This window comes from Gopherus evgoodei, chromosome 6, assembly GCF_007399415.2.
Source record: "Gopherus evgoodei ecotype Sinaloan lineage chromosome 6, rGopEvg1_v1.p, whole genome shotgun sequence".
Taxonomy (NCBI): Eukaryota; Metazoa; Chordata; order Testudines; family Testudinidae; genus Gopherus; species Gopherus evgoodei.
In genome coordinates, this window is record NC_044327.1 from 79,944,543 (window position 1) to 79,970,388 (window position 25,846).

The 25,846-nt window shown below is 37.1% G+C and overlaps 1 long non-coding RNA gene across 6 annotated transcripts in view; it reads left to right on the plus strand.

Moving 5' to 3' along the window:
- The window catches only part of LOC115653333, a 157,757-nt gene that overhangs the window by 59,729 nt on the left and 72,182 nt on the right, over window positions 1–25,846 (plus strand). For all 6 annotated transcript variants that reach the window (XR_004000901.1, XR_004000906.1, XR_004000902.1 and 3 more), the window contains 2 exons: window positions 8,578–8,683; window positions 16,736–16,813. This is a non-coding gene — a long non-coding RNA (uncharacterized LOC115653333). The remainder of the gene's footprint in view (window positions 1–8,577; window positions 8,684–16,735; window positions 16,814–25,846) is intronic.

A 25,846-nucleotide genomic window follows, 5' to 3' on the forward strand; every position in this document is an offset into this window, starting at 1 on the left:
TTGGGAGGGCAGCAGACTGCTCCAGTGGATCACGATTTGAGAGGTTCACCGGAGCCGCGGGACCGGCAAGCCGGCCCTGCGCCTAGGGCGCCAAAAACCCTGGCGCCGGCCCTGTGTGAGAAACCACATCAAAGGAATGTGGTGGAAGAAGATATACATGCTGTGCTTAATGCCAGCATGTCCTGTTTAACAGAACTCACTTGGCTATCACACTCACTGGAAGGCAGTGGGAACTTGGATGAACTTCAGTGAAGTCCTGAGGCTACTGTTAGCGCAAAACCAAGCTCCAAAAGAGGTTCAGTGTCTGCAGCAGAAGCAGTAGGATGTTGACATACAGGAAGGTACTGAAGAGGCCTTTTCTCGGAGGATGATGATAAGGGACATATAACTCTGTCCTGAACTTGCTGCTAAGGAGCTCCCCTTGTTATGCACGCTGGACCATATACCAGGACTGATTTAGCACTGTCATTGAAAAGGGATACTTTTATTTATTTAGTACTGTTAGCTTTCCATTTTTATTCAGTAGGATTCTTTTAAAAATTACATTATTTTGCAAGATATTGTTTAAATAGTTATAGCTCTACTTTAATATTAGTAGTTGCAGTTTAATGCTTTCCAGGAACTATTACACATCATTACACATTATTTGAAATGATCCTTTCATGTGACCCATCTGCTGCAAACAAGATTTTCCTTCCTTTTTTTCTTTTAAATATCAAAGGAACCTTTTTTATTTGGTTAAAGAATATAAAGGGTGTCAGACAAAGTGAGCAATGGTGTTTGCAGTATTTCATTTTGCAGAAGCTTGTGAGTTTTTTCTTACAACATTTGAGAGAATGTGACTTTTCCAGGAATTGTTTTCAAGAAGTTAAAGAAATATGATTCCTAGAATCATTTGTATTTCTCCAGTCATTTAACTAATAAAAACATTATGTATATGTGTGATAAACATTTTTAAAGTCTGCTAAACAGCCTGTAAGTCAAATAAATCTTGTTCCTATTGGAGATATATGTCTATTTCTTTCCTTCAGCCAGGAGGAACCCTAGTTTTTTTAAATCTAAGATCTACATACATAGCTAAGTATAATGATCTTCTATATGGAAAAGATTTAACATTGCCTAGAATTCCTTAAACTTATCTAACTCCTGCTCACTCTCAAGTTCCCTCCTCTATCCCACCTTCCTGGGAGATTCAAAACCCCAATCAGCCCGTCATCCTGTTTATAAAGATTTGGTCATCCAATCAGGGAATAGAAACAACACTATATGAATTAGTGACAAAAATAACCTCTTATTCCTTTAGTCTTGCAAAGCCAACATAGTTAAGAGAGACTGAGCTGGAGTCTATTGCTTTTTGTATATCAAAAATAGACTTAGGCTCTGAACCTGCAAACATTTACACCTGTATTTAACTTTATAGATGTTAATAGTTTCATTGAAGTCTATGCATAAAGTTAAGCGTATATGAGTTTGCAGCATCAAGGCCTGGTTTACTAATTTTCAATTGCAAGATTAAACATTATCACCTGTGCAACCTTATTAAAGGTCCTAGAGCCTCACAGCTGTAACTGAGGCCAGAATTTAACCTGTAAAACCTTCATTATTGATGAAAAGGTGTTATCCTAGCCACTCTTAACTTTCAGCTACCAAGACTGAGTTTGTGAGGATGGTAGTTAGAAAAATGTTCCTTATAAACTGACTACATTGATATTGAACAACTAGGAGATGATAAATAAGGAACCTGGGATCCTATGCTTATAGTCACATCTCCAGGTAGAGTTACATTTTAACTCTTTCCAAGTTTTTCCTGCTACTATCAAGACCCAAACCATTGCTGATAAAGATAGGGGTTTGGCAAGTCTGGAAATCACTAAGGGGTGGCCTGTTGTTTTTGAATATTATGCACTCTGGAGCTTTTCCTATTTTCATTGATACCTTAAATATATTAATATGCCTCTGACCTGCAGTAAGTATCTTTGGAGCACATGAGATCTGAAAATAGCTGCTGGCCCATCATGTTATCTAGATACACCTACTGAGATCCTGCACCATGGATTTTGTGAAATATAGAGACAACATTTAAGAAGAGCTTCTAATGCTCTACTCTTAGGCAAACAAAGACTTCAGGGGGGCTACTCACTTGAGTAAAGATATGCATGTGCCTAAGTGTTGTCAGAATCACCTAATTAGCTGAAGGCTTAATTTTGAACTTAGAACCAGTTGAAAGCATACAATTAGAAGCTGGACTGAGGGTCTTTTAAACTTTTGGTTTATAACAGAGTAAAAACAACATTTGGATCAAAGTATATGGTGAGATTGATAAAAATGCTTTTGAAAAAGCTTCAAGTTTTAAAATATGGATTGCTGTATGCACAAAGTACCATGTTACATTTCTGATTATTTTCTTACAAAATAAATAAACTAATGTAATCATTTTTATCAATAATGTTCTTGGACGCTTCAGTCTGATGTATCGTGTGTGAATTGCGTAATGAGATTTTAGTCATTACATAATTACACAGGAGTCTGTTTTGTTTCTTTCTGCTCCCCCATCTATCTGTCTGTCTGTCTGTCTGTTCTCTCTTCTCTCATAGTAAGATTGTAAAATCTTTGGGGCAGAGACCATCTTTTTTTTCTGTGTTTGTGCAGCACGGAGCACAATGAGTTTCTAGGTCCAGATCCACAATTTCTTAGGCACCTGAATCCACTGATTCCAGGTAACAGGTTCCCATTTGTGGATCACTAATCAGAAAGAGGCACATTCCTACAGACTGGACGTATGTGCCTATCTCTGAGAAAGGAGCAGAGTCTAGCACAGGGGTTCTCAAACTAGGGGTCACGAGGTTACTACATGGGGTTACTACAGGAGCTGTACATGGGGTTACTACAGGAGCTGTCAGCCTCCACCCCAAACTCTGCTTTGCCTCCAGCATTTATAATGGTGTTTGTTTTTAATTTATAAGGGGGGTCGCACTCAGAGGCTTGCTGTGTGAAAGGGGCACCAGTACAAAAGTCTGAGAACCTCTGGTCTAGCACACACATCATTATTCAACATCTCCTTTCAACTAATTTAAGTGGCTCCCCATATAGCATGCTGGCTTTTGTAGATCATGTCTAAGGAACTTATGTCTCCCCATTTATAGGATAGGGAGCACCTAACTCTGGCTTTGCAGATCACAGTGTTACTCCTGTGATTTTTCTAGGCACCCGATGCTCAACTTTCCAATACTTAAGTACCTTTGTAGATCCTACCCTGGGTCCATGACTGAGATTCAAAGCCATATCACAAAACAAATAATAGTAATAATAATGAGAAGACAGCACAGAAAAGTAACTGAAATAAGTCTCCATTATGCTTCTTTTAGATGAGTAATCAAATTATATATCAAAATAGTACTTGAAAAAGTAAACCTCTATTGCAAACAATTACTTAAAAAAATCTGATTTCATTAACATCCTTAGTAAGGGTGTTACTTGATTTAAGTTACTAGAACCCTCTCAAAATTTTGGGTTCTGTTAGGTGTTTGGGTGGAGTTCAGACCAATTCTTATATTTTCTGAGTTGGTCTGATCATCTGTATAGATGTTTTATCCCTATCGTTAAAATGTGCAGGAGAAATTAAACATCAGCAATTTCTCTGTAACTGATAATATTTCAATAGGAAGAGTTAAATGGCTGTTTCAGTGTTATTAAATGTATAATCAGAAAAAATATCTAATTATATATATTTTTAAATTACACTAGTAGAAAATGAAATAAAAAGGAGAAATCCTTAGTTTAATTATGGGTCAGCTAAAAAGCCCTAGCTGAAATGACTTTTGTTTTAAAGAATTGTAAAGGATCCAATCCTGTAAACTCTGGTGCGCCCCTGCTGCAATTGCTAGCATGAAGGAAGACTATGTACCCACAGGGAGTCCCAATGAAGTTAGCAGAGCTCTGTGTGGATTCAATACAGCAGTATGCCCACATGTTATCACTTGCTGGATTAGGATTTATGCATATGCTTAACTTTACACACTTGAGCTCAAATGAGGGAGATGGTCTTATAGAATAGCCATGGCTGGAGTATAAATTATTATTATTATTATGGGCGTTAGGTGAACACAGAAAAGAGACAATCCCAACCTTGGGGGGTTTACAATCTAAAAGACACAACAGGCAAATTAGTATTTGAAGAATTGACACCGCATTTTTAGTTAAATTTGTTATTGTTGGGTTTTTTCCATCTCCAATTTACATGCCAAAACCCACAAAGGAAAATATTTAAAAAAATAGCTAGAATACCACTACGACTTCTAAGCAATATTTTAGATCTCTTGTTATTACACATACACCTCTATCTCGATATAATGCTGTCCTTGGGAGCCAAAAAATCTTACCGCGTTATAGGTGAAACCACTTTATATTGAACTTGATTTGATCCGCCGGCACAGACCTGCGCCCCTGGAGCACTGCTTTACCATGTTATATCCGAATTTGTGTTTTATTGGGTGGCGTTATGACAGGGTAGAGGTGTACTTTGATGTGAATCAAACTCATGGTACCTAAATTTTGTAGAAAGGCAATATTTTGAGAGTGCAACATATCACAGAACAAAATGGTGAATCTTTTTGCATGAAACCTTGATTAAAATATGTTGCCTCTTTTACACAGTGTATGACAGTAGTTAAGAAATGTTAGCACTAATAATATATCAGAGGGGTAGCCGTGTTAGTCTGGATCTGTAAAAGCAGCAAAAAATCCTGTGGCACCTTATAGACTAACAGACGTTTTGGAGCGTGAGCTTTCGTGGGTGAATAACCACTACATGACATGCATCTGATGAAGTGGGTATTCACCCATGAAAGCTCATGCTCCAAAACGTCTGTTAGTCTATAAGGTGCCACAGGATTCTTTGCTGCTTTTACTAATAATATAATAAGTCCAGTTTATATAAGACCTCTATCCTGTACGTGACTATATAAATCATTTTAACCCAATGTTCTTATATCAAAACAGTATTCAAATGCAATATTGTGTTATGACTTTATTCAGTGATATACAATAAAACATTGTTAAATGAACGTTTTTCTTAAAGAAGTCCTAGGCCCAGGTCTGTGTATTTTCTGACATTACTCAAGACTACTCAAACCCAGATAAGAAAGTGTTTGACAAAAACACTTACGTTTTCCTGCATGTATATGATTTTCGTGGTGCTATGTCCTACTCTCTGCTGTGGACCACAGTTAATTGTCAGAATTTGTCTTTTACTTTGTGTGATAATTCAGTGCTTGTGAAAAGGGCTAGTCTATTTGACCTAAGTAGTAGTAGGAGCAGCCCTCAAAGAGGGGAGGGATCACATAGAGTTGTATTTAGTCTTCTGTGGCCATAAGGAAGGAAGGAAGGATTTCCCCTACATCAATACAGTACTGTGTGCTATCTTGTGCTACAAAACACTGCTATGGGAAAAAATATTAAATGCTTGACTTTCCTATATACAAATGTTATTCATTTACAAATCCATCTCTAATCTTTTCAGAAGTATTAAGATAAATAATCTTTAGCTCTGATATAACGCTCTTTTGTTTGTCTCAAAGTGCTTTACAAAGGAAGGTATCCTTACTCCCATTTTACAGGTGGGAAACCGAGGCATGTGATTTATTTTCCCCAAAGTCATAGTGAAATAATATTATCTTGCTCTTTTATATAACATCATTCATTGGTTGCTCTCAAAGTGCTTCAGAATCTTTACATGTATTTCTCCTCACAACTCTCCTGCGAGGTAGGGAAGTGCTATTATATCCATTTTTACTGATGGGAAACTGAGGCACACAGAGCCTAAGTGACTTGTCCAAGATCATACAGGAAATCTGTGGCAGAGTAGAGAATTGAACTGTGTCTCTCAACTTCTAGGCCAGTGCTCAAACCAAGGAAGAGAGTGCAGGTCTAATGGCATAGTTACTGGACTTCACTGCTTCCCATTTAAGAGGCCTGTTTTGTACAGAAAATGCTGCATTTTGGGTTGAGACACCAAAAATTAAGTGATTTTACAAGATTTATTCCTGCAGTCTACTTTTCTTTCTTTCTTTCTTATTACTCTGAAGTGTGCTACCTATTTAAACCCAAATACTCCCCCATTGACACAGTAGGACCATGTGGTTCCACTGCCTGTATAGTGAGAGGACACAAAGGGCCAGATTTTTGAAGAGTCAAGGTGGGTGAGGTGAGATCTACTAGAACAACTTCAGCTGGTGGAAGAGACAAGCTTTCGAGCTTACACAGAGCCGTTCTTCAGGTTTGGGAAAAATAATCAGAGTATCACATCTACATACAAGCATAACGGGTTAACACAAGTTGCTGGTGACCAGTTGCAGTGCAGTAGGCAATTAACACCTTTGCAGTCATAGAACAAAGGAAAGTTACAATTCATTGTAATGAACCATAAAACCAGTGTCTCTACTGAGTCCGTGATTTTTGGTGTCTAGCCAGGGGCGGCTCCAGGCCCCAGGACGCCAAGAGCGTGCTTGGGGTGGCAAGCCGCGGGGGGTGCTCTGCCGGTGCAGTGAGGGCGGCAGGCAGGCTGCCCTCGACGGCGTGCCTGCGGAGGGTCCTCTGGTCCCGCGGCTTCGGTGGACCTTCCGCAGGCCTGGGGACCAAAGGACCCTCTGCAGGCAAGCCGCGGAAGGCAGCCTGCCTGCCATGCTTGGGGCGGCAGAATTCCTAGAGCCACCCCTGTGTCTAGCAGATTTATCCATTGAAATTCCCAGGATTACTTTTGAAGGTGTTGTGTAATTTTCCTTTGAAGACATGGAATGAGAGGTCAGATGTGGATGATCAGTTTTTAAAATGTGTTTGCCCATGAGTGAAAAGGTGTTTTTGTCTTTTATAATTATTCTGTGTGAGTTTGTAGAGAGTGAAGTGATTATCTGGTTTTACTCACATAGTTGTTGGATTATTTGATGCACTGGATGAGGTACACCATGTGTTGTGATAGGCATGTGTAGGACCCATGGATCTTGAAAGTGGGTTAAGGGGCGTGTTGTAGCAGTGGAGATAATGTCTGCACGTTTTGCATCTGTTGTTGTGGCAGGATCTGCTGCTGCTTTGAGTTTACGTGTTCTGGTCTGTGGGGAGATGCAGTCTCCATCTAGTATGGGTTGTAACTCCTTAATGATACCCTTATATGGGTTCCAGTGTGGGATCGTAGATTACAATGAGGTGTAGAGGACAAGAGGATTTTTTTTCCATACTGAAGTAGGTTTTCTTGGGACATCTGGGAGGCTTGTTCCATTATGTGATCTACTTCTCTGGTGGTATGTCCTTCCTTGGTGGAGGCAGTTTTAAGTGTATTATGGTGTGTATCTCAGACTTTCTTTTTGGAGCGTATTCTGTGTAATCTGAGTGTCCGGCTGTAGAAAACAGATTTCTTAGTGTTTATGAAGTGGGTACTGGATCTGTGGGGTTCCATTGCTGAAATTGATCACGGTGTCCAGGAAGCTGATGTTGGTGCAGGAATATTCTAAAGATGGATGGATGGATGATGGTGGTTAAAGTTGTGGTGGAAATCTCTGAGGGAGCTTAGGTTTTGTGCCCAGAGGATGATGATAGCATTAATGTATCTCAGGTATATCACTGGTTTATCAGATTTTTGAAGGTATGTAAGCACCTCAAGATACAGATAGGTGCCTATTGGGATTTTCAAAATTCCAAAATTCAATTCCAATTGAAACTATTCAAGCTCTTTTGCTAAGATCTCAACTATTCTGAGACTTCATTTGATGATATGGTAACAGACACCATATGGAAATCTAAGACAAACAGATTTTGCTTGCCCCTCCAGAATTCCCCAGCACCCAGCAAAGTTACTTAAATGGGGGTCTGTAGGAAGGACTTGTAGCTTAATGCCATTTTTCATGCCATTGTTCCACATATGAAACTCCCATGGCTGTCAAAGGGAGTTTTGAGATGGATTGACGACAGGAAAAAACTGTTATATTTACAGGTATATTATTTTATTTACTAATTATTCACTTCACTGCATTTCATAATCTCATTTGATTTTTGTGCACAGTAAATGTATTTTTAAAGAAGTGTATTGTGTTAACCTTTATTAATATATCTAGCACTTAACATAATAAAAAAGATTAGACTTACACTGAGGTAATATGCACCACAATAGGGCATTTTACAGAGGTAATGAGACAGAGAGAGGTAGAATGATTTACCTGAAGTCTGGAGCGAGTCAGTGTCAGAGCTGGGATTAAGATCCAGGGTTTCCTGGTGCCCATTCCCGCACTCAGACCATTTGATAATGCTACGTCATGTTCTCTCTTACTACTATTTATATACATTTGCTATAACAACTATGTTAAAGAGAAAATTACCTGAAACATAAAATAATATGTAATTATTTTTGTGCCCTGCTATCTATAAACTGAAAGATTTTTTTTCTCTCAGTAGATAAGCACATATATGCATTAGTGTATTGCACATAACGTGAAAGATTCTGTCCTTTAAAGTTAATTTTTACTCAGAAAAATGAACATGCTTTGCAACAAACAACTTTTTCTAATACAGTTTAATAATTCTATGTTTCAGAGTAGAAGATGGCTTGTGACTAATGTTGTAGAGAAGAATGACTGAAATGACTGTTTGGAATTATTCTGGAATTAGGCTAGAATGAAGTCTCCTCTGCCAATCTAAGGTAATATTGGGGAAAGGTAAGAAATTAAAAGTGATATATGTCCAGCTGACTGTATGTTGACATTGTGAGGCCGGGCAAAAGTTCCATATGCCTGAAGCAAAAAGAGCCAGGAAACTGGGTAAACCTAGGATGTCATCACTCTGTGAGACATGGGGAACACAAACCCCTTTCTAAAAGGTATTTAGTCAATGGGAGCAGAAGAAATATTAAAACCTTCTGTATGTCGTCAGATGTCGTAAAGAATTTACTGACAATTAAAATCAAAAGTTCTGTCACAACAAGCTAGCATCTTGAAGTTGCAGTGCTAAGGAGTTATTTACCAATCAACCTATTATAGAATGTGAAATACAATCACATGCTAGTTTTCAGTTCATTTGTAGAGAAAACCTTTCCAACATCACAAATCCCATTTTACAAAAACCCCACAGTCAGTTTTAAATGAAAAAGTGGACAATTAATCATAGATGTTCCGATCCTGCAAGGGGCTGAGTGCCCTCTTCGAGTCAGTTAACGTAATTCTGATCCCCCTTATCCTGGTGTAAATCAGGCCTATGGAGTTAGCTTGGTATAAAATGAGAGCAGAATGAGGCCCAGTTAGTAAACTAACAGGATTTGATATATAATATGCATCAAAACTAGTGTGATTTATTTAAAAAATATATTTTTATTCTTTAAGTTATATCTGTACAGAAGCAGAAAATACATTGAAGTTTGAGGTATACCTTGTTCTGTCTGACTCTGTTTCCTTGAGGTTATATAAATTATCTACTCTCTCTTCATTTTAGATATCAGTCTGGGCTCTAAAATATATTAATTATTATATAATCACTTTCACTGCTTACCCTAACCCAGAAGGGGCATAGTCTTGCCCTGATCTGTGCATTGGTCAGCGGAGCTGGCTGGCCACACAATAGGGAGTATATCGTTAAACTTTGTGAAGCTTCATCTTTTAATATTTAAAATAATTTGCATGTTTGAAAATAATTTGCATACAACTACACATTTCAGTTTACTCTTTGTTGAGGATTTAGTGCTGGTGAAATTATTGGATTCAGAGCTGCAGTGTATGAAGTCCTCTTTTTAACAGGAGGCCAAGATTTCCATACACTCTGTACTATCAGCATGCCTTAACTTTGATCTCTGTAGGAATTTCTATGGAGATAAAATGGGTATGTAATTCTCCATGGCCCATGCAGTTCTTGACCTATCTTCTGAATCTGCCAATTAGTGCAAAGTATGGTGGTGAATTTGTGACATAGGATCTGGAATTGAGACCCACTAAACTCATATCATATAAGGCTACCAAACATGCATAGCTTGAGAACAACTTGTAATTCCTACTAAGGTAGGTTGAATTCAGACTGAAGGCCTACAGATCTCTAATGTTATACCTTCAAAAATAGGTGTTGCTTTCTTCAAATAAGAGCATTAAACTGAGTTGTGACCTCTTTGTTGCTTACATAAGCAGGGTCTTCCTTTCACTGAATACACAGACAAACCTACCACATGCACTGTTCTCAGGCTCCTTCAAGCATACTCTACAATTGTCCCCCCCAACTGCAATTAAATATTCTTGCTCTTAAAGAGAGAGCTCCTATTACCCAAAATGGAGACAAACAATACAACGAATGTGAGTATAAATCCAAAATCACTTCTATGTAGAGTGTTTTGCAATCTAAAAACATTTCAACAATTATAATTATTCAAGGGCCTTAACATTAATTTAGGAGGAGCTCCCATCTCACTCGCTTTACACCTAGCTAGCTAGCTATTATATAGCAGAGAGAGGACCCCCTCCTAAGTTAGTGGCAGGATCCTGAAATAATTGCAATTGTTGCAATTTTATGGAAAATAAAACATACAACAAATTACAGTAAAAGAAGAATGTAAAAGGTCAGGCTCTTGAAAATTTGGAAATTCAAGAAATAAGGTTACCTGTACAACTTACTTTGGCCTCTTTGTATGCATTAGGGTCAGGGCTGGCTCTAGGCACCAGCAAACCAAGCACCTGCTTGGGGCGACACATTTTCAGGGGCAGCATTCTGGCCGTCCATTTTTTTTTTTTTTTTTTTTTTACTTTGGACAGCAAAAGCCTAGAGCTGGCCCTGGCAGCAGCAGTGCATTGTGCGTGTAGGGGGGGTGCCCTGGGGCCACTGTAGTTTGCGCCTGCATCTTGTGGCTGGGCCGGGCCGGGCAGTCTCTGAGTGGGGGACAGTGAGGCTGGGGGCCACCCCATGGGGCACATGGAGCTGCCTGCAGGTGCCGCAAGGTGTCTGCCCCCCAGCACCGCAGCCAGGGCTGGGTGAAGCTGCCCAAGCTGCCCAGGGACTGCAACAGGGCAGCCAGAAGCAGCAGCAGCAGTGGGGCCATAGAGGGCAGGGCGCTGCCATGCGAGGCCTGTGTCCCACTCTCCGGGGCTCTGCTCCCTCTGAGGTTACCATGCCCTGGCTTCTCAGCCCCCTGCTGGCTCTACCCTCCCAGGTCCCGGCTGGTCCTGGAGGTAGGAGCCCTGGCTGGAGGGATTCTGGGCTGAGGTGCTGCCCAGGAACCCCGCTGCTTACCCTAACCCAGCCAGCACCAGACTGGCTGGAGGCAAAGGAGGGGTCAGCACTGGTGGGGGGGAGCCCAGGGCTGGGGTGGCAGGGGGTGCAGTTGGAGGGGGGAAGAGAGACCCCAGGGCTAGGGTGGCAGGGGGTGCAGGTGGAGGAGGGCATTGATGTGTGAAGTGGGTGAGAGCTGGGGTTGGGGATAGCCAAACATTTTTTTGCTTGGGGCAGCAAAAAACCTAGAACTGGCCCTGATTAGGGTACAGTCTTTAATTATATGATCACATATTTTTTCTCACTTGTGGGATCAGCATAGTTTGAACATAGGATCTTCACAAATACAGCAAAAACTCTTCTACTGGATCAAAAGGAGTAACTAATAGCAGAGGTAAGATGTTTTCTCCTATGTGGATGAACTCCCAGAGACAGACATGACACACAGTTTGTCAATGTGTTATACATCTTTGTGAAACAGCTGTGAAAGGTAGGATATCAGGGTTGTGGGTTCTGTTCCTAGTAGTGGGAGTAAAGTTTAGTCTGGAAGTTAGGGCAGCAGTTACAGACAGGCTAGTGAAGAACACGGATTTGACATAACAGTTTGAAAGGCAGTGTATCTGAATAGATGAGATCAGGGATAACCTCCGATTGACTTCATTTGCAAAATAAAAAGTTGCCTGCTTCCTAAGGTCTTGGCAAGGAAGGGTTGTGAACTGAACAGAAATACAGAACTAGTTAGAAGAAATTAGACCAGTTCCTGTGGACCAACTAAGTGCAACTTCCTTGCTTAATGGTATAATGGTGGAGAATCACTCAAAAATGTTTGACATTTTACCTGAGATGTGGGCAGGCACCATAGAGTTGAGTGTCATACTGGGGAATTGGGAAAAGATTCTTCCTCACTTTTCTGAAGATCATCTTGTGCCTGTACAGCTGTCCTCAGATCTCAGTGCAGGCTAGTACTTCTGGGACACAACTGATCATTGTGCACATAATTGTGTGCACAGTTTTGAGATTCAAGCCCTTCCTGGTTTAACTTTCTAAACTCAAAATTAAATGCACCAAACCAAAAAAGTGATGATAAAATAGGGAAATTATGTATTAAGCAAAATCTATACCTTGAACAATTCTATACCATGTTTTATTAGCTTGAGGCAATTTAATCATGCTTTTGTTGCACTTCCAAAAATAACCTCCAGGGTTTTTATAAGTCAACACTGTTAAACTTTTATTGGGCCAAATTTTGCCCTTGGATGCTGCACAAGACTCCCATTAGCCTCAATGGAAGTGTTCCGTGTAGAAGAGAGGGCAGAATATAGCCCCTCTTCTTTGTTTCGGTCAGCCAAAATATCCATTGACTTCAGTGAGAGGTTTACCTAAATGAGGGCTGCAAAATTAGGCCCTATAACTGCTGCTACTGTTCTAAACTTTAGCTTAGAGTTTGTGCTAAAATATTTTTATTATAAATCTTTTGTTTGTGATATTTTATATTTTAGTTTTGGTTATGTATCTTGTTCAAGGCACTTTATAAACATAAATACTAATGATTTAGGAAGTAATTTATTGGTGCATGCCATATATGAATCCACCTGGTGTCCACAGTAATACAGCACAATCCTTATTACTGACAACTCAACCCTCTCCAATATGAACTTCCGAAGAATGAGAATGAGTTGGTAGTTTAAAGTCCAACTTTGCAGCTGGGCCTCTATTTGGTCTCTACTTGTGCATATACATAGAGATGCCAGCATTTTGCAGATGCAAATACCAGCCGCTGCAATTAAAAAAAAAAAATCTAGCACCTGCTTTCACATAAACAGCATAATTTGCATCCACAAAACGGATTTGTTTCAATGCATTTTGTGAGGAATGCTAATAGTTGTGCATATTTTAGAAATATTGAAACAGACATTCAGGTAATTGCACTAATAATGTGTGGAAGCATATGTGTCTGCATGGACTTTTGCACATGCATAAATAGAGGTTGGATGTTGACAATTTAAACTTAAATGTCACCAAATAAAATGGGATGAAATAACCTGCAGCCTCAGAGCTGCACAAGCCAAAGGTATTGGCTTCACTATAGGCCAATCAATTCAATAATAAGGTTGACCTGACCTGAAAGCCAAAAACAAATAAACAAACCCGGCTCCTTGTTTTCAAATGGCTGAGTTGCTTAGAAGAAGACCATGCTCACACAGAGGACACTCAGTTCTCCGGACTAGTCCTTGCAGTAGAGCTTGGTGAATACTGCACATCATTTTCTGAGAATGTTTGTACACATTTTTAAACTACTGACTTTAGTTGTGTTTGCCCCTCCTTTATGTTTGCTTGCTGTGAATGTTCTAGTGGACAAGTTTACTGGCAGGAATGGTCATTAAAATAGCAAATTTTAAGCAAATATTACAGAATATTCATGGAAAGAGAATTTCCAATTCCTACTCATCAGTATTTGCACCAAGAGCCTGATTTGAAGAGTTATGTTAAGTCAATCAGAGAACAGAAATATACCATGTTACCTATGTGCCCAATCAAATCAGGTTAAACTTTGAATTAGATCACTAATAAAGCTATAGACAGAGAATTATGTGAAGAAATTATTCAGCAAATAATTGTGAATAACAAATATATTTTTAAAAAGTCACAATCAGTTTGAAGACAATTGAACCAAAAGTGAACAGAAAGAGGTGAAATAAATCAAATTACTAATTATAAAATATTTACCCAATTCTACCTCCCCACACTGGGCACAGCAGGCTTCATGATTTACTCCAGCCAACTCAGCTATAAAACCCTGAAATGGAGGATGACACAGCTTTGGGTGCTCCCTTGAATCACTATTACCATTATTTATTGATTATATGTATTGCAATAGGAGGATCTCATTGTGCTGGACACTGTAAGCAGAGCTAACATTTCCTGTACATGAGAGACGCCCAAGAAAATAATTTGCTACAGCTGAGATACCCACACCTAAATATGCTGGGACCGAGGCAGACCTGTATGGGTGGTACCCATGCCTGCAGGAGGTCCCCGGTCCCTCGGATTCGGCAGCTTGCCTGAAGGAGGTCTGCTGGTCCCACAGCTTCGGCGTACCTGCTGCTAAATTGCTTGCCCAATTCAGGGGACCGGCGGACCTCCTGCAGGCAAACTGCTGAAGCCTGCCTGACTGCTGCCCTCACAGGGCCCGGCAAAGGGTCCCCAGCAGCTTGCTGCCCCAGGCACGCGCTTGGAGCACTGGTGCCTGGAGCCGCTGCTGCATGTAGCTGTGCAATCTCACCAGCCAGTACATGAGAAGGTGGAGCCATGCCTCTTTTCCCCCTCCTCACTCTCTTTGGGGTGTGGTATGCTCCTGGCAGGGAGCAGCAGTCTTTGGACTTTCCTGAGTGAAGGGACTTCAAATCTGCTTGTTTTTTATGTGGGTTACACAAGGTGTGGGAGAGACTCCTTGTGCCAGGTTTTTCAAACTCTTTAAGTCCCACACACAGCCTGGGACTTTGATTGTAAGCTCCTTGGGGCAGAGATATTGGGTCAGATTTCAGTTGGTGTAAACTGATTTAGCTTCTTCATTGACTTCATTTTGATTTACCATTAGTCAAAAATCTGGGCCATCATCTTTTATTTATCTTTCTATTACTCAGGCAAAGTAGGATTATAATTATTTTATTATTATTTATTATACATGCCTTTAGGATTGAATCTCTAAATATTATTAATAACTGGTATATATTATTGGGATAGAGAATAAGATTCCATTCCTACAATTGATTGCACATCATGGGGCTAGTGCACTCACACAAAGCTCATTGAACGGGCAGCATTCGGCTTGTGTGCTATCAGTTGCAGAACTGGAGCCTAAATGTGCATATTCTTACATTGTGAGCTCTTTGGAATGGATTTGGGAAATTTTACTCATGCAAATAATCATTCCTCTTGTGAGTAGATCTGCTGAAATCTATGAGTAAGTTTTGAAGAATCAGCCCCAAAATTTCCATAAAATTAAAAAGTACTGGGTACGCTACAACATGGAACAACCTGAAATTTACAGTACACTTAGAGTCAAATCCCTTTGTTTTAAGATCATGGGAAAGAGACAACCCTTGAACTTAAAGGTTAGCTGTCCACAGTGAATTGCATATACAGAATATGAAATACATTTTATAAGGCCACTCTATCCAAATCCTTACAGATAGATGAACAGTAGACACGCCCAATTGTCATAAATGCATTATTACTGCCTACCTATCATTAGTATATATGTTTAAACTAACTGGGATAGGAAGATTTTTGGAGGGGCTTTCACCAATAGCATTCACTTTTAAAAATAATTGTAAATCTATTATTATTTTACAAGCAGAGAGAATGCCTCTGGTTTAACTAATGAATCATGTTGATAAATGAAATGCTAATATCAGTAGGTGAACAAATCCCTCTCTGCATGTAGGTTTTGCTTTGTCACTCTACTGTATTCCATATCAGTAGAACAAAGGCTATATTCATAATGAGTTCATGCAAATTATAATCTGCAAAAGTATAGTGGGGGAGGGGAAGATGTAAAACATGGCCGTCAGTGTAATGACCAAGGAGTAGAGAATTTAAATATTTAATGCCTGCGCATTCAGGCTCATTTTTCTGTCATCTCTTTGAATGGGCAGACTTAGGTTCTTGAAAGGCCGGAATGAAAACATCTTCCTTTTGGGCCAAAAGTAGTATTAATAAATATTTAACGGAATGCATATTAAAGAATGTCCATATATACCTTCACTGCCACAAATATTGATTTTTAAATAAAAGAAGCATTGTTATAATTAGCAGCTGGGAAAAAAGCCCTGCTACTTGTGTTTTCAAAAAGCTTTCCTTTTTTTCCTTCTTCTTCTTCTTCTTCTTTTTTTTTTTTTTTGCCCTGCTGCACTGCTTGCATGCCAGGTTCCCATCTCTCAGCCATGACGGAAGCTTAGAGTACAATAGAAACACAGGACAATATGAATTACAAATACATGAATATCTTACTGCATGACCTTTTTATGGACTTGTAAATGAACATCTTCTAAAAATATTCTCCACTGTAAATTACTTTAGTACTGATGACAGTGCCTTGCAAAGATACTTTACAAAACAAACAAACAAATGCACAAAGCCACTAGACAGTCATGTTAAACTGAATGGTTTAGCTCCTGTCTGTGAATTAACCTTTTTTTAAAAAAAGGATGTGAATTTCATTTAATAATATATACTGCATAGCATGTGTTTTAATTGGCCATCCTCGTAGCTTGAGTATTTTATATATAATGAATTTGTGAATAGATACAAATTAGAATAAAAAGGAATAAAAAAATAATGTATGTACTGGTACATGCTAAGTATACCTTCTAGTATTTTTTGTATTACTGTAATCTGGTTAAACTAATATCTATCCCTAAAAAGCAGTTAATTAACTTTTAAGTGTGAATCTCGGGAAAAAGAACAATATATGTGGAATCTATACTAATATCAGGTTTTTTTATTTTAGGGCCTCTTTCCACAAACACACGTGAGAGAAACTTTATTTATATGAATAGTTCACTTGAGATCAACTGGGACTAGTCACGTGAGTAAAGTTACTCATATGTAAGCATTTGCAGGATCAGGCCCGTATTCTATAAATATTTAGAAAATAGATCATTGATAAAATGTATCACTCCCTTAGGATAAAACAAGGAAGTTTCTTCAGAAATATCCATGTGGTACTTCTAAAATGTACTGTTGAAAGGCTTTCTTACATTTAAATTTAGCTGAATATGAATGGTTTCTTTTGAACTGTTTAAGACCTTTCTTTAGATGATATCACATGAAAAACTAAAATGAATAACCTTTTCTTCAGCTTGTTAACTCTTTTGTGAAATATCTTAATGTTGTCAGTGTGAGAGTACTGAGCTTAATCAGCAAAATTGACAGGGATTTATGAACTTTTTCTTTACAAATGCATTTACATATACACAAGCATATATATGTACATAAATTCACTTTATTACAGCCATTTTACACAAACTGAACCTTAAGTAGTTGAAGACTAAAAAGCCAATCAAAATATTCTTCATTTATCCATAAGTCCACACACCTCTTAAAATTGTTTCTTTAAAAAAACGCTAAATTATGGAAATACAGACTACATTACAGAATATTTGCCAGTTATATCTTGATTCTTATTTGAAATTCCCACAAGAATATAGGCATGACAGTAATATAAACCATAGAAACAGGCAAAAAGTAGAACACAGGGGCTTGTAAATAAATCCATGAATATCAAAAAGCAGAGATGCTAAGATTATGCATTTTACCAGTACAGTTTCTATGCTTGTAAACCATAAGGCCAGACATTTGTAAGATGCAGTATTGCCAGCTCTGCAGAGAGAGAGAGAGAGAGGTGGGGACAGGCAGACACAATAAAGCATAACAACATTCCTGCATGTCTAATAGCTTAAATATGCTATGCCTCACTATATCCACACATTATGAGTAACATCAAAGGATCAGTTAATATTTCATCAATAGTTCATCTCTGAACCAAATAGTTTAAAAAAAAAAAAGATTTGTAGCTTGAATGAGTGGGGGGAATGAAATTTTTAGAGTAACCATATTTTAAGACACAATGTTTGTGTATCACACATTTATCACAGTACATGCCAATCATAGCACACTAGCATTATATTATTTATATTTTAGCATTGTTAGCTTGGTTAAATGAATATTGATAGTTCTAAGTTCCCTTTTAATAAGAGAAATGTAATGCATAATTTTAATGTAAAAGAAAACCCTTAACTGCCATTTTTTTATATTTGGATTTATGGGGGATGTTTTATAGAAATATGGGAAGTTTTTGTTTGTTTGATGAATACTGTGGCTTTAACAAAGAATGACGGAATTGTCTTAACAAAGAAGATGAAGGCTGTATGTATCGGTTACAATAGAATAACCACCTTCCAGATCTCTTAAATCCACAATATATGTAGTGTGTGTCCTGAATGGCTTTTGTTTTCAATGTCTTTTGTAAGCTTTTAGGGTTTTCTCTGCATCAAATGTCAAGTTAATTTACAGGGCGCTATTACTGATATGTTTCCTTGGTTTGTGGTTTTCTGTGAAAGGCAGGCAGCTGAGACCAAGTCTTAGGATGGAGGGGGAGGGGCAGAAGGAGAACCCATAACACATACAGTGTGCCAGTGTCTGTAAATTGGCTGCCTATATGACAGCGGGCCAAGGGAAACCTCTAGCATTCATTTGCATGCTGAAGAATATCCAGGATTAAACTGAACTGATTTTCATACAGGATTTAGACCTGACATTTATTATTCGGTTCACAGACCTCTTGAAGGAAAGTTTGTTTTCTACTCATAGATGAAAAATCTTCTAAGATAACTAAAGTCTGGCTTAGCAGTAACAGTAAATAAATATCTTTCCTATATTTCATATGAATTTATCTTATTTGATTACCAGACATATGTTCTCCACAAAATTATTGTATTTTGCTCCTTAGCAGGTCCAAAGAATAATATCTAGCACATCTACTATGTGGCATTTATAAAATGTGTCCAAAAATAAAAAATAGACAGTTCGTTTAAAAACCAAATTAAAACAATTTTTGGAACAAAAGGTATAAATATATGGACACGTTTAATTTTACACCTGTCCCATGTCTTTCTGTAGATTAATTTTTTCTTCATACTGTATACATCAATTAGTAATTTTATACACAATATGTAAAATGTGAATGATTACTACATAAGAGCCATATGTACTGATGTTATACCATATCACTAGTTCATTTTCATCACTTAATAGGTTGCATAAAATATTTCAGTAATGTTTAGCATTCTAGTCTTAATCATTGGTAGTGATTAAAAACTCATAGCCCTATATTTTAATAAAATCTTAAATAAACCAAGCCTTTACTTTTAATGAACAAATCTAAAATGATTTGACATATCACCAGTCTGAAGAAATATATTAAAATATTTGGGGACAATTGTTCAGGATGCTGTGCTCCAAATATCATTCCCAGTGACTTTGAAACAGGGTACTCAGCACCTTGTGTGAGATGCTCAGCATCCTGGAGGACCAGTGACTTTGTAAGTATAGCCAATGGAATCATTTGTCAATTTTGAATGTTTACTGAATAATATTTAAAACATAGGCTAGTCTGAGAACTGAAAATAAAGGCTTAAAATAGGCTCAATTTAAATGGATGATTCCACAAGTATTGATATGCAGTAACGTTCCAATATACATTGAAAACATATAGGGGCAGATCCTTAACTGGTGTAAATTGTAATAGCTCCATTGATTTCAGTGAAGTTCTGACAATTTACAGCAGCTAATAATCTTCCCTAGAATTTGTGTGTTTTGGGCTGTTCCTGGAAGGCACTGAGCACCTCAATGTATAACCAACATGGGTTGAAAATATTCAGCATCTCCGAGGTTTGTACCCCTTCCTAACATAGAACTGAACAGTGTAAATGTCAGCCAGTCCATGTAGGACTGTTTTATTCTAAATATATGTTCAAAGTAAACTGGGAAACCTGTGACATATTTACACATTTTGATATTTATAATTTGTGAAAAAAATTGTTAGGACAGATGCACCAATGTTTTAATTTGATGGATAATATGACAGACTGGGAAATATTTTACTATTTAAAAATATAGCTTTAGTGAGATATATTATTTTGTATGGCTATATCACTTCAAGACATGTATATTACTCTATATATTCCTTTCTTAAGTAATAGCACAGGTTTAGGGTTTTCTGTAATGTGTGACATTCAATTTATACAGTGATATCTATATCTGTATATCACATATAAAACAAATGTATATAAAATATTACGCTTGATGATGCCTACCTTATATACCATTGAGGTTTTTCTCATATTCAAATATTCCATTACCTTCTGTCCAATTGGTACTTTTAAAATCGTAATTTAATACAGTGATGACAGAATCCAAGAAGAACTTTCAGGGAGCCATACCTCCACCACATTAACTTAGATGGGTTCATGTGAGAGCAGGATTGAGTTTATATACCTTTTGGAAATGCTGTTTCTTAAATCCATAGCATATGAAGAGTAAGACAAAAGTCTTTCTGTTTAAGTGTAGCTGCAGTGGCGTAGTATGCTTATTATATAATGAACTGCACCCTTTCATTTAATGAAAAATTAATAAGCTTTATTCAAAACATGCAAAATTACAGATTAGAGCTATTATTTAATCCTTTATCTTGGCCTTCAAAATGCTAGTTTTTTCAATGTAAAGATATAGCATTGAATCATCTTTTTCTGCACTAAAGACCTTATACAGTATTGATTTGCATGTTTTTAAGTGTGAACATTTTATTAAGGTGTGTGCTTGTCTAAACATCATGTACTTTTTGCAAAGTAATTTTAAAGCAATATACAATGATACAGTATTAGCAGTGTAATAGACAAGTATACATTTCAGTGATTCTAACATTTTCTATGATTCTATGTTTTGTAAAAAGCTAGGCTTCTCAATGTTACTGTAGCATACTAATGTGTAGTATTATCCATTAATACTTTGAGGCCTAATTCAGCCACCATTGCATTGCACTGTATCTTACCCTGTTTCACTGATATTAAATGAAGCCAATGAAGCTGTGATGATTTATACCAGCTGAGGATCTGGCCCTATAAGTTATTCACAACAAATCTATAGAAGAGCAAAGATTTATCATAATTGGTAATCAAAGTAAGCATGAAACTGTTAGACTAGGTCCTAATTAATCTCTGAATTAAAAATCATATACAAAATTCTAGGAGGTTCAGTAGATATAGAACAAAATTCCAGTATGCCACAGTTGCCAGTAGATAATGTAATGTTATTGTTCCAAAAAGCTATTCTTAAAATACAACGGTAGGTGATGCTTGCTAAATCATTCTGTCAGGTGGGCACTCAGAATATTCGAGCAATTAAACAGATCAGATTCATTTTAGAAAGCCAAACATATGTTGAAAATTTTACTACTGTAGCTTTGTAGCCTTAGGTAACATAATGTAAAATACCTACAAAAGTAGAGCTTTAATTTTTTTAAGTAAGTAAATCATCCCTCCTCCTTGTGTATGACAGGCTGTGAAATATATATAAAAGACCCTATCAAAAAATGGAGCTTTAAAAAGTAGTATGCTTTGTATTTGATTTTTTAAAAAATTTATTATTCAAATTCCTACTAGTTCTCACTGCTCCCAAGAGAGAGCAAGGAAACATTAAAAATACTATAGAAATAAAAAGGATAAGATATTTGTCACTCTCATTTAAATTGATGTATGCTGCTGTCCTATAAACGTCACATCGGATAACCCTGAAAAATTACCATGAATCTTCATAATTACGCATATTCATGATGGTGTTTTGCATAGCACTAGCAGCAGACTGAATGTGGAGAGCTGTAGATGGGTGAAGAAATACTGAATGATTTGACAGATTAAAATTATTACCAGCATCCTAGAAACAGACACAGCAACAGTTCCGTTTGGTTTGGTTTATAAAAATAAAAGAAAACCCATAGCAGTACTCATAGAATAATTACATAAATAGAAAATTTCTACTACATATTTTGTCATAAAATGTTAACAAGGATAAACTGCTGAGACATGCCAGTGCTAATTTGAAGGTTCTTTTTTTGCTATTGACAGTTGTAGACAGAACCAGCAATGAGAAAAGCAGAGGAATATTTTTCAAAACTGCTTTGTTTATTGCATTTTCAGTACCAGACCAATGCAGAGACTTCTTATTTTTTCACATGATGCAGATGAACCGAGTACGAATTATATAGGTACATTGTCGTTTCTGTGAAAAAGATGAGGCCTGAGCAATATTCAGTAAATTGTTAAAAGGCTATGAGAGATAGAAAGGTTGGCCTGTGTCTAGCTCAATAGTTTTTTGTGCTGAAGCGAAGAGCAGAGTTAATCAGGGGCTCTAGAAGTAATTATCGACAGAGTTTGGGTAGTACGAATGCTTGGGTAAACAGCGATTGTTCTTTCCACAAGATTCCGAATAGAAACAACAATACTGGTATTGTCCTCCACTTCTCATTAAGGGGATTCAGAGATGGAGCTGAACACTCCGAGGCGGATGGGAAACTGACAGGCAAACTGTGCTCTGAACGAATCTCTCATGATCCCACTACAACAGGCTCTGGCTTTTGGCATCAGCAGTGCCAGCTGCATTGGGTGAAGCCAAGCCTGTCATACTATCTTCTCATCAAATCTTCAATATACAGAGGCAAAAGCATAGTTAGAGCTTAATGAAGAAACAAATACAAAAGAGAAGATTAGGCCTCGTTAACACTTGCATTCATTTGCCCTTATAAGAACTGCAATATATGGGTTGCTTTACAGAACTCATTCTTTTTTTTTTTTAATGGAGGAAAGTTACATTGATGAGGTGTTGTTTTTGTAAATACTTTTTATTTTAGATCATGCCATTGCCACATGATTATAAACTAGATAGCTTTGTCAAAAATTCCATTTGAAACAGTTTTGTCAATAACTATCAGAGTGCATAAATGTATACTTTAAAAATGTTGATATTAATAATATTGTACCTCATTCCATCTGAAGTGTTTAGTTACATACTTTACTAATAAAATTGTATGCTTCTGGAAAGTAATCTCATGGCACTTTGTGTTGTTATTGAAGACAATCAGTTCTTCAAGACTAAGTGTTTACATTTTGATGGCTCCAAATTACTATAGGGCCAGATTATGAGCCCCTTACTCACATTGAACAGAACCTTACTTCATGAGTAGTCCCACTGATTTCAATAGTACTACTTGTGGGATAAAATACTATTCATTGTGAGCAAAGGGCTCATAATCTATTCTATTTTACTTCAGTGAGCTAAATTTGTGATGCCTTTAATCAGGGTCCAATCCTGCAATCCTTTTGCATGTGGAACTCCCACTGAAGCCCACAGATATCCAGTGATAGGAGGGTTTGAAGAATCAGGGCCTCAGTCTTTAATCATAGAAAACTTCATTGCCTGCAATTGGAGTTTAGCCGGGATAGACATAACAGATGGAAACCTGCCCTCAAAATCAAGCTTTCAGAAAGGAGTTCAGGATTTGGTCTTCTATTAATTGCATTTGAGAAAAAGGAAATATACACTATATATAGGTTTACATTAAAGTAACCAGAAAGTTTGATGAGTATAATGCTACAATTTTTTATTGTTGTAAGCAATCATTCAATGAGCACAAAGGTGAATTGTCTGTAGATGCAACGTAAAATGTATACTGGTTAATGCTACATTTAACTGTCAAACACAGATATTGGTAGGGTATATTTTAAATGCGAATACTGTAAAGAAATCAAGAGAATTTTAATTGAATAATCTGTTTACCATGTTGCAGAGTGTACATGTAAGAAAGATCCATAATAGATCTATAGCTTTAAAACCTTAAATGAATGTTCAGTGAAGACAATGTTTCTAGAAGACGATGCAGAAGAATGTGCACATTACCTTGTTCTGAGAAACATTTGATTTTTACAAATTTTTGCACAATTTATGTGCATGTTCCCTAAGCAAAATACTTTCTTTTCTTCTATTTGCATAATGACAAGCTGTGTCTCAGGAAAATTTGTGTAAGGGACACATAAGAATTGTTTCCAGTAAGCAACTTCTTTTTGCTATGAAAACTATTAAATAAAATAAACTGACATTTAAATATATCTCTGTCTATCAGTCATATACATAGTTTGATGATGTAAACATATAAAAAAATAAGACTCTAAAAGCCTAAAGTGTTTTTTAGGCAAAAGCAGGCTTTGTATGCGTTTACTTTCATATACTGACTCACTCCTGCCTCCGTGACAAGAAGTGCTTATTGTAGATGAAGCAAGTGATTTGCAAAAATAAGGCCCCATGTGACAAGGACTCTAGCCCCTAAGTTTTCAATGAATGTATGCTTATGTTTACATTACCAATTTTGGGATAGCATTATTTGACATAATTATTCTTATTATAACTTCTATAAGAAAATTTTGTCTTTCTGTTAAGAAAACAAGCTACATCTACTGAATCACAGAAAGTACCATCATTTCAAAAAGGTTTTTGTGATTGAAGTCCTATCAAAGTGAATCATCTTTATCTTCAAAATACTTTCATAGATCCAGAAAGACCTTGTCCAATGAAAGCATGCTTTTAGTAATTATTTAAATGACATTATTTGGTATTGCAGTTACCAATCAATAGCCCACTGTTGTGATCACGGGACTTATATTTGTGAAGCTGCTGGTTTGATGATGAAGATGTATATGACTTTTTAAAAAATATTTATTTGTTCAGTTTTCAGTTAAGGGCAACAGAGGTTCGCATGATGTTTCCAAATGTCAGTATCACTGTACAATAGCATTAAAATCAGTATTGGTGCAGTTAGCAAGTAAAATGAGGCCACAGTTTTTTCATTACACCAAGAAAAATATGTATCTAACATTGTTACTAATTACTTAAATAAAGATATCAACTGAATTATAGCTCATGTAATCATTTATGTATCAAAATTATACAAAGAGTGGCTGCATTAGTAAATACTTACTTCTTAAAGTCTTTGTGGTTTTAAAATAGATAAATACACTACCTTAAAAGTACTGTTTATCCAACACATAATATATTAGATTCATGTTCTGAGGACATAACATGCTAAAAGCACATAGAAATAATGCTTACCGTACTGTTACAGTACAGTACTGTTATCACATATGTACATGATACATTTAAATATATGATTAATGAAGCTCTATTTAGAGAGAGGATATTAAGACACCGTAGTCATTTTTAAAAACAGGGTGTTGCTGGTAAGTGAGTGGTATTGCTGCCCTCAAATTCCAGGGAGCAGATTACACCATTCATTTTGTATTGTTTATGTTTTAAGTAATTTTTGCAGAAAATTAAATAGGCAAAGCTATCTTTCTGAAGAACTGAAAAGCCTTTTAAGTAGGTTGTAAAAATGTCTTCAAAATAAATGACAGTGAGCCACATCCTGATCTCATTGAAGTCGGTAGGAATTTTACCACCTGCTTCAGTGGGAGTAGGATCAGGCCCAATTTATGTTAAAAATTCAGAAAATATGTTGAAAAAATAGAGATTTCTGCATGCACCTTCAAAGAACTTGTATCTATAATAAGCTACTGTACAGTGTTTTTCATGTACCAGTACACTACTACCATAAAAAATTGATGATTTGCTACAAAAAGTCAGGCATGATATGTAACAAAGATCCCATATTTACAGAGCCTGAAAAAATTGGCAAAAATTAAAAATTATTTATAAGGTTAATCTGTGTTTGCATGCCTCTCTTTTCAAGTAAGTAGCTAAGCAATAAAATGGCATAAAATGATATTGCAGCCAACGATTTAATAGGGTCTTGATTAAGCCACTTGTACTCACTTGTGTAACACTTCCATGAATAGTGTTCAGGGGAACTGCTTGTGTGAGTAAATGCCCCTCAGTGTAAGGATTGCTGAATTGTACACTAAGGGCATGGCCAAATCCTAATGAAATCAACGAGAGTCTTTCCATTGGCTTCAGTGGAAGCTGGGTCAGGTGCTAAATTCTCGATTCTGCAAGGTGT